Source organism: Neofelis nebulosa, chromosome 9, assembly GCF_028018385.1.
Source record: "Neofelis nebulosa isolate mNeoNeb1 chromosome 9, mNeoNeb1.pri, whole genome shotgun sequence".
Taxonomy (NCBI): Eukaryota; Metazoa; Chordata; class Mammalia; order Carnivora; family Felidae; genus Neofelis; species Neofelis nebulosa.
The window spans coordinates 7,197,304-7,206,269 of NC_080790.1; the positions used below are offsets into that span (position 1 = coordinate 7,197,304).

General features: G+C 55.7%; 1 long non-coding RNA gene across 1 annotated transcript; it reads right to left on the bottom strand.

The window, feature by feature from the left end:
* Nucleotides 1-2,581: 2,581 nt before the first annotated feature.
* On the bottom strand, nucleotides 2,582-8,628 carry LOC131484338 (uncharacterized). The gene is made up of 3 exons (XR_009248173.1): nucleotides 8,379-8,628; nucleotides 7,969-8,171; nucleotides 2,582-4,468 (listed from the first exon to the last, which is right to left on the bottom strand). It is a non-coding gene; the product is annotated as an uncharacterized LOC131484338 (long non-coding RNA).
* Between the last annotated feature and the right edge of the window lie 338 nt (nucleotides 8,629-8,966).

An 8,966-nucleotide genomic window follows, 5' to 3' on the forward strand; every position in this document is an offset into this window, starting at 1 on the left:
GGAGCCTCCTCTCCCTGCACCTCACCCGCCCCCCCCCATCCCCGCCCGAGGCCCAGCCCTCCACGGGGCAGCAGTGCGTTAACGGTTTCACATCAGGCTTCTGCTTAAGATTTTATCCGAACAAGTGTCACTTCAGCCATGAAAACTGGTCACCACTGAACAGTTCACTCACGCTTAGTTAAAACAGCAAATTCCATTTATATTGTCTCACAATAAAAGATCTGATCAGTTGCTGGGTCAGATCATCACCAAGTCCCCGTCATCTGAGTCGTGACCTCTGCTCTGTCTGCTCTGCTGTGCTCCTTCCCCAGTCTTCCCAGAGGCCCCGCACTCTGCTGAGCCCTTTGGAGCGACGCAGTGTTCTGTGGGAAGGCCAAAGTCCTGGGCACCTGGCGAGGACCTCAACCCACAGTGGAAACATCGGTGGGGAGACAGGGGAAGGGGGAGGTTGTTGCCAAAAACTAGAGAGCAGCCCTTCTCCCATTTCTTGTCTCCACACACACCAAACAGGACAGACGTCAAAGGAACACACATACGCAGGTTAAATTCGAATACTTACATGAATGTGGTGACAAGGAGTTTTTTTTTTGTTTTTTTTTTTTTAATTTTTTTTTTTTTTTCAACATTTTTAAATTTATTTTTGGGACAGAGAGAGACAGAGCATGAACGGGGGAGGGGCAGAGAGAGAGGGAGACACAGAATCGGAAACAGGCTCCAGGCTCCGAGCCATCAGCCCAGAGCCTGACGCGGGGCTCGAACTCACGGACCGCGAGATCGTGACCTGGCTGAAGTCGGACGCTTAACCGACTGCGCCACCCAGGCGCCCCAAGTGACAAGGAGTTTTTAACATCATTTCAGGGACTGGTATCATAATGTCTCTTGGCAGGGGGGAAGGACTGTCTTTGCTGAGGAGAGAGGACCTCCTCTCAAGGGACCCCTAGGCCCCAGGATGTTGTTCTGAGTAGGACAAAGGGGAGATCTGAGATTTTAGATTCTAAAACAGGAGAGGGGAGCCCCCTGAGGTGGGGGAGGGAAGAGAGGGGAGCCCCCTGAGGTGGAGGAAGGGTGAACAGAGGAGACACAGAAGCCAGAAGGTAGAAGGGCCTGCGTGGTGAGGGGAAGGGCTCCCCACACGAGCTGTCTCAGCTGCTCAGGAAGCCTCACCAGGGAGAAGCACAGAGGAGGGCTGAGACTCACTATGAGGGGCAGGAGGGGCCCTGAGGCTCCTGGAAATTGGGCCGACTTGGGCAGGACCGTTTGCTGGGGAGCCCGGAGGATGTGCCCCCATGCTTCCAGGGACCGGGAGGTCCACTTGGCATCCGGATCACACCTCAACCAAAGGTGGGGTCCCGGTGCCCTTGGCTTGGCAAGGAGGATGGGACATCCGCTGCCCCCGCTGGCCCCGCCTGATTTCTGATGCACAAGCTCTGGGGCGGAAGTGAGGGCCCTTCCCCAAGAGGGGAAATCCTGCCCCACCCCGAGACCCCCTGGATGGCTCTGTTGTTTCCAGAGGGAAAATGAGGGGACTAGTGGGAAACAGGGGGTTTTCCCAGGCCCTTCTGGGCTTCCTCTTCGAAAACAAGCCGCCAGACCTGCACAGCTGCGGCCGGACCCCGAATAACCTCGCCACAAAGGCTGGCAGGCCTCCCGGTTAAAAATAATCTGCAGCCACTTCATCAGGACAGAGCCAAGGGGCCCCCACCCAGAGAAGGCTTCCCTGCCCCCTGGTGTCTATAGGGGCCGTTGGAAGTCAGTGAGCCAAACAGCTACCACATGTAGGGTTCATAGTGCTAGGTGTCCCTCTCAGTTAAACCCTGCAACAGCCCTGAGGTGGGCACCATTATTATCATCTAAGTGATAATGACAAAAGAGGAGGCATATGTGCAGAGAGGATAATCAACCATCCCAAGGTTACACAGCAGGGGAATGGCAGAACAGGGACTCAGACTTGGAAAGCCGGGCCAAGTCTGTTGTTCCAGATGTTGCCTTTTCCTCCTTCAGAGCCAGGAAAGCAGTGAGGGGTTGAACACTGTTCCCCCATCCACCCGGGCAAATTGTCTCTCAGTCTTGTTCTCCTTACTGGAAAAGTCACGTAAGAGGCCGAGGAGGCGGAAGTCTAGGCCCCGAGCCGGCACAGTGCCCCTTCTGTTGTACCCTCCTGGTCAAAGCCATCACAGGCCCGTCCAGACTCAAGGGAAGAGAGACAGACTACCCATCTCAACCTTCCCCTGGACATTCCTTCCCTGACCCTGAGCATCTGGCTCCAGCCCTGCCCCTGTCCCACCCTCCAAGTCAGCGGGGAAGAGGAGACTGCCACCCAGCCAGCCAGCTTCCCCCGCACAGGGATGGAGGAGAGACGTCCTGTTCCTGTGCAGGGAGGTGCTGGGACAAGCAGCTATGACCAGAGCAAGTCCAGCCCCAGCGCTGCCGGAGGACAGGGGATACAGGTTCAAATCCCAGCTCTGCCACTAATTGGTTGAGGCTTCTTTCATCTACAAAATGGAGTTAATCATGACCACCAAGCCTACTTCACAGAGGGTTTGCAGGTCTTCAGAGAGGAAATGAATATAAAAACACCATGTGAAGAAGTGCAAGACTTTTACATGGAAAACTATAAAACATCATTTAATGACACTCAAGACCTAAATAAATGAAAAGACATCCCATGTCCATGGATTGGAAGACTAAATATTGTAATGATTGAAAATTGTTATAAGTGAAAAGGCATCCCATGTCCATGGATTGGAAGACTAAATATTGTCACGATTGAAAATTGTTACAAATGAAAAGACATCCCATGTCCATGGAGTGGAAGACTAAATATTGTTACGATTGAAAATTGTTAATATTGTTAATACTGTGCAAATTGATGTTCAGTTTAAACAAATTCTCATGGGCAGGGGGCAGAATCTAAGATGCATATTTTTTCCACATTTTAACATCCCTGAAATCAGTGAATCTTCTCATTGAGGGTATGTCATACTTTAATTGTCACAAGGCCTCTTCAGCTGGGGCCCTCCTCACAGGGTTATGATGAATGAGTCTTCTCAGACCATCCTCCCCTCTCCAGGGACTCCATGGGTCTCTCATCCTGGGGCCCACCCATCCCCTGTGCACATGCCAAGGAGAGCTGTGTGTAGGGGGAGGGGTGTGGTATGGGAGGGTTGGGCCCACTGCGTGTGTGTGTGTGCGTGCCCGCATGTGTGAGTCCTCCTGGTGGGGTGCGGTATGGTCAGGACCTGGCTCAGCCCACACCATTGTGTTTTGTCTTTTTTTTTTTTTTAATTTTTAAAACGCTTTTTATTTATTTTTGAGATAGAGAGCGTGAGAGAATAAGTGGGGGAGGGGCAGAGAGAAAGGGACAGAAGATCTGAAGCAGGCTCCACACTGAAAGCAGTGAGCCTGGCACCGGGCTTGAACTCACAAATCGTGAGATCATGACCTGAGCTGAAGTCGGCCGCTCAACCGACTGAGCCACCCAGGCGCCCCCACACCATCGTGTTTTGGAACCGGACTCCAAGGAGGCCAAAAATTCTAAATTTGAACCTGCACTTCTAGGTGAAGCTTATTCATCAAGGTAAGAGGCTAGAACAGAGTGTATTTAATAGTTTGTGAGTTTTTGATTTATAACTTTTGAATGTGCAGATACAGAGCACGGGGGCTTCCAATTGCCCTGGGCCCTGACAGTGTTCAGGTAAAGTCTGCAAAACCCTGTCCTCTGAAAACACCAGCTCAGGAATTGGTACAGGCCGCCCCCTTTGCTGGAATCCCCATCCGCTGCCCCCAGGTCGGCCTGGCCAATTCCAGTTTTCTCCTCATGTATTGGCTCAGATTCCTGACTTCCCCCGGGGAGATTTAGGCTCACAGGGGACTTGGGGCCTGCTTCCAGCTCAGCACTCACTCGCCAGCACGGCTGTGACCGTGCGCAGGCCTGGCTGACTGCAGGAGCTAACGCCCCGAGAGTTCCAGAGCCAGGCGCAGGTGCTGCCCCGGGGGGCTGGCATCACCCACAGCTCCTCATCCACCTCCGTGCAGTTGCCCAGACACGCTCACTCCGCGTCTGTAACGGGCACACGGATCAGCCAGGCTCTCATTACAGTGCGGATTCCGAGTCTGTGGGTCTGGGGCAGGGCCTGAGAGTCTGCGTTTCCAACCAGCTCCCGCGTGATCTCAACGGACGGTGCCCGGCTCCGGGGCTCCAGGCTCAGGGCGGCCACGGCTCCCACAGTGTCCTCAGGTGAGACACCTCTTCCTGGGCCTCTGCCCCCATGGGCACCATCTGCCATGACAGTGACTGAGGAAACACCTTGCAAAAGAAAGAAGGGCCGGAGTACACGGCACTCACCACGTGTCCAACGCTGTGCCACGTGCCTCTCCTGTGCCCACGTCTTTAATCCTCACGACACCCCTCGGAGGTGGTTACAGTCTTCTACCAGCATCCGATGGGGACGCTGAGGTCCCGAGACACCTGTTCAAGGTCACATGACGCTGTAAGGCCCTGTGCGGTCTGGCTCTAAAACCCAGCAATTAACTGACTTGTTACTTGGCCTCTCCAGTGTGAGGCCGGGTGAAGACAGTGAGAAGCCGTGGGACCCATCCCATGCACCCCACGCACCCCACAACCCCTGAGGCTCCTCTGCAGAAACGGCTGAAAACCTCCCTCAGGTGTCCCCTGTGGCTCTGGGACTCTGGCTTCAGACAGACCATTATTGCGGCACACTTCCCACCCCGGAGGGGCAGCCTAGGGCCTCCAGAGTGGGGGCTGCGTCTGGGAAAGGCCCCTACTCACAGTTCTAGGGCTGTCTCATTTTTTTGTTGTTGTGTTTGTTTTCATGTTTATTTATTTTTGAGAGAGAGAGAGAGAGAGAGAGAGAGAGAGTAGCAGGGAGGGCCAGAGAGAGAGAGGGATTGTCGGCACAGAGCCCGACGCGGGGCTCGAACTCACGAGCCACAAGATTATGCCCTGAGCCAAAGTCAGACTCTCAATCGACTGAGCCACCCAGGCGCCCCAGGATGGCTCGTTTTAAAACAGTCCTATCACGTGACACCCCAAGCTCCTCCCCGCCAAGTCCCTTCCTCATTGTATGGTCAGGGTCTGTTTCTCCTCTGGCCTCTCCCCTAAACCATGCGCTCGCAGAAACAAGGCCATTTCCCTTTTTCTCTGATCTCCAGCTCAGGGTCTGGGGCACAGAAGGCGCTGAACTGACCTGCGTCCAGTTTCCACGAGACAGGCCAGGGGTGCAGTGGTGACGTTTCCAGATCTTGCCACCAGAGGGCAGGAGTGCACAGCAGCTGGAGCGCTGGCTGTGCCGCAGGGACAAAGTGGGGCCGGAGGGGTGGATGCCTGGGAGCCCAGGGTCCAGGCCTCAGGCAAAGGGACCGAGGAAGGCCAGGTGGAGCCAGTCTGGGACGGGGAACATCTCTGCACTTCCCCTGCCCATTCCAGCCTGAGCTCCAGAGACCTCCTTTTCTCTTCCTTCCCTCCCTGCTCCTCTGCTCCTGCCCTCCTCTCTTGACTCTCTCCAGGTTCCTGGGTCAATCTGGACTCTGTGTGACTTTGGGCCACCCACCTTTCTCTCTAAGTCTTAGTTTTCTCATCTGTGAAATGGGAAAATAATGATAATACCCAGCTTTTGTGCATTTCTCTCCCTGGGGATTTGGGACCCTCTGTGCAGGGCTGTCCTTCTGTCCCCATCAGGCCTCCTGCCCCCTCTTGGTCACTCTTCCTCTAGCCTAGAAGCTGCTGCAGCCGCTCGAGGGCATCAGCTGAGTCTGATCTGTTCATGAACAGACGAGCAGGAGAAATGAATGGATGGGTAAATGTATAAATGAGAGAAAAATTCATGAATTGTTCAGAGCATCTGCAGCAAAGGAATTTTCACACCCACTGCCTGCAGAACCTAACCCTTTCTTAAGCTTCTTGGAGCCTGGCTTCAAATGGAGTCGACTGAGGGCCTGTCCCCCTTTTGAAGCAGTGACCCTAGGGGACCTGTGGCCTTGGTCTAGGCTGTCCTGGGAAGGCTGGGGATAAGGATTTTGATAACTGTGAGGGTTTATTCTTTCACCTCTGTTCCGCTACAGGACCAGCCAGCCAGCTCCAGAGGAAATCAGCGGCCAAAGGGTCAGCCAGAGGGGACCCTAAGATGCCCCAATCCAAACCCCAGGGAGTGGGGGCATCGTAGGGTCCCCTCTGGCTGTGACGATCCACAGTCAGACTTGCAAGCCGGGTCCAGAACCTGGGTGACTACCGAGCTCCCGTCCTCTCCTTATGCCACACTGCCTCCTCAGAAAGGGTTTCTGGGCGGGCACGGAAATGAGATGTGTCATAACAGGGGGTTCTCGGTCCCCAGCTGAGCTCATAGCTTTGTTAGAGCCAGGCCTGTCTCTCCTGGCACTGGGGCCCACCTGTAGGGACTTGCCCGTTGCTGACCCAGATTTCCAGGCCACTCTGTCAACACCTCCAGGGCAGGGCAGAGCGTGGCTTCTCAGAGGCCCAAACAGAACCCATGACCAACATCGCAGAGACCCAATGCACCATGGGAGGACATCCACCTGTCCCAGAGGAGTCCAGTTCCACACAGGGCACAAAGGACTGCCATGGGCGTCCTGGCACCTGTCTGGCTCAGCCCCTCCCCACGAGGCTGTCCTCAGGGAGCGAATGAAGAACCCTGTGTTAGGTGCCTCTCCGCGAGTAGGGAGAGGGTAGCTCATGCACAACCAAGCCACTTGGAGGCACAGAAATCTTAAGGACCTGGATGGAGAGTGCTGTGTGTGTGTGTGGGGGGGGGGTAGTTTCTTCTTTGTGACCCTTCCACTCCCAGGCCCCCAGCTCTCCTGCCGCCCTGGAATGACTCAGAGCCTCCCCATTTCTGCTGCAACCCCCGCCCCCAACCTCAGCACCGGCCAATTTTTTCAGGATAGCTGATCTTGTTGCCACACAGCCTAGAAAATTCTGCCTCTGGCTTGGGGCTCCAGTAGCTGAGCCAGGGTGAGATGTGAGTCATAGGGTTGTGTCAGAGAAGCTACATGCTCAGAAGCTACCAGAGGCTGTTCGGAACCCACAGACCTCGGAGCCACCAGAGCCACAGCCCCCGCCCCCCTCCGGCAGGGCCCTGCCCCTCTCCCCCCCCTCCCTGCTGGCCTCCCTTGGGCCATGATATCATCTGGCTTCTCTCAGTTCTTCATCAGCCTGCAGTAGTTCGAACAGCCCCACATGGTTAGTGTCCTCGAAGCAGGGTGGGCCCCGACAGTCCACGGCAGTCCCCAGTTATAAGAGCTTTGTCGGGATGGTCGAGACCATGCCCGTGATAATTCTTTTCAGATTTTGCTTGGATTACAAATGCTCCAGTTAAGAATCTTTGTAAAGAATTCTTGGGGCGCCTGGGTGGCTCAGTCGGTTGAGCGTCTGACTTCGGCTCAGGTCATGATCACGCAGTTCACGGGTTCGAGCCCCGCGTCGGGCTCTGTGCTGACAGCTCGGAGCCTGCAGCCTGCTTCGGATTCTGTGTCTCCTTCTCTCTCTGCCCCTCCCCTGCTCGTGCTCTCTCTCTCTCTCTCTCTCTCTCTCTTTCTCAAAAATAAATAAACATTAAAAAAAAAAAAAGAAAAAGAATTCTTGAGCACCCAAACGGTCCCAGGGAGACCCCGTGTGAGAAACATTCAGGCAGCAGAAGTCAGTGACTGGGAACCAGCCTGGCATCTGGTTTACTGCCAGCTGAGAAGTACTGACCCTTCTCTGAGCCTCATCTCCTAACTGACGTTTCCTATAGCTCAGACACCTTTGCCTCTGTGATTCCTCTGACAGTCCCAGGCCCTGTGGCCCATCAGACCCTGGGCTTCCGGCTTGTGGCTGTGCCCAGAGATGCTGCATGGCAAACTGGCCACAGGCAGAGTCCTCTCTGAGCAAAGGCTGGGCTGTAGGGACGGGGGCAGGGGCATGCCCAGGGCTAGGGGAGGCCTCGCCCTTACCTCTGTGCCGCACAGTCCTCTCTTGTCCCCGGCGAAGTCTGTGTGGTGGTGGGCTGGGTGCAGAAAAGCTCTGCATTTCCCTGTCAAAGACAGGAAGGGAGTCTGGGCGGCACAGGGTGCTGGCCTCACAGGAGGCCTGGCCTGGGCCCGCAGGTGGATGGCCCACGTACCCGGAAGGGATGCCGGCGGGTTCTTCCTGGGTCCTGGCAGACAAGCGCTGACAGCCAGGTGCATTCGCTGTGCCAGCCGCCCTGAAATACAGCCTCAGCTCCCTCCCCGACACCAGTTTTTTAGGAGGAGATTAGGAAAGGGGGACTCGTGAGCTATAGCAACCCAGGAGGCCAAGCCCAGAGCTTTCTCCACGCACACATTGCAAGTATAGGCATTCAGACCGGGTGCGTAGAACTCACCTGGCCAAGTGTTTCCTGGAAGAGAGGGCTGGCCCGGGCCCAGGGCTTGACCGGAGGACATCCAGGACACCTGGGCCTCCTGGCTCCCAGCCAGGCCTCTGGCCAGCTCAAACCACAGGCATCTCGAATGCCTCTGAGGCTCACAGTCCACCTCTGTGAAACCTCTCTGAGAATCAGGCCATGAAATCAGTACTCTCGGACCTCAGCAGAGGGGTGACCGCCTCTGAAAAGAGATAGGGCTGGACCTATTTGCTGTCTGCCTCCATTTCCTCTTCCTAACAGCTCCCCAGCATGCAAGATCGGAGTGAGCCCTCCTCCCACGGGGCGTCCCGGTGGGACCACAGCTGGCCTGCCCCTCCCCCTCCGCCCCACTGCCTGGCTAAGGGATAGGCTCGTGACTCAAGCGGGCCGGTCAACTGCTCCTCCCTAGAATTTGAAGTTTGAATGAGGGACAGACACAGCAAGTGGACGTAGGGGGCCAGTCCTCTGGGGAAGCTAAGAGGCAGCTGCCGGCCCCAAGTGTGCAGGCTCCGGGTCAGATCCTGCAATTCCTGCTGCAAAGCCTCTAGAACCGCCTTGGCTGTTGGC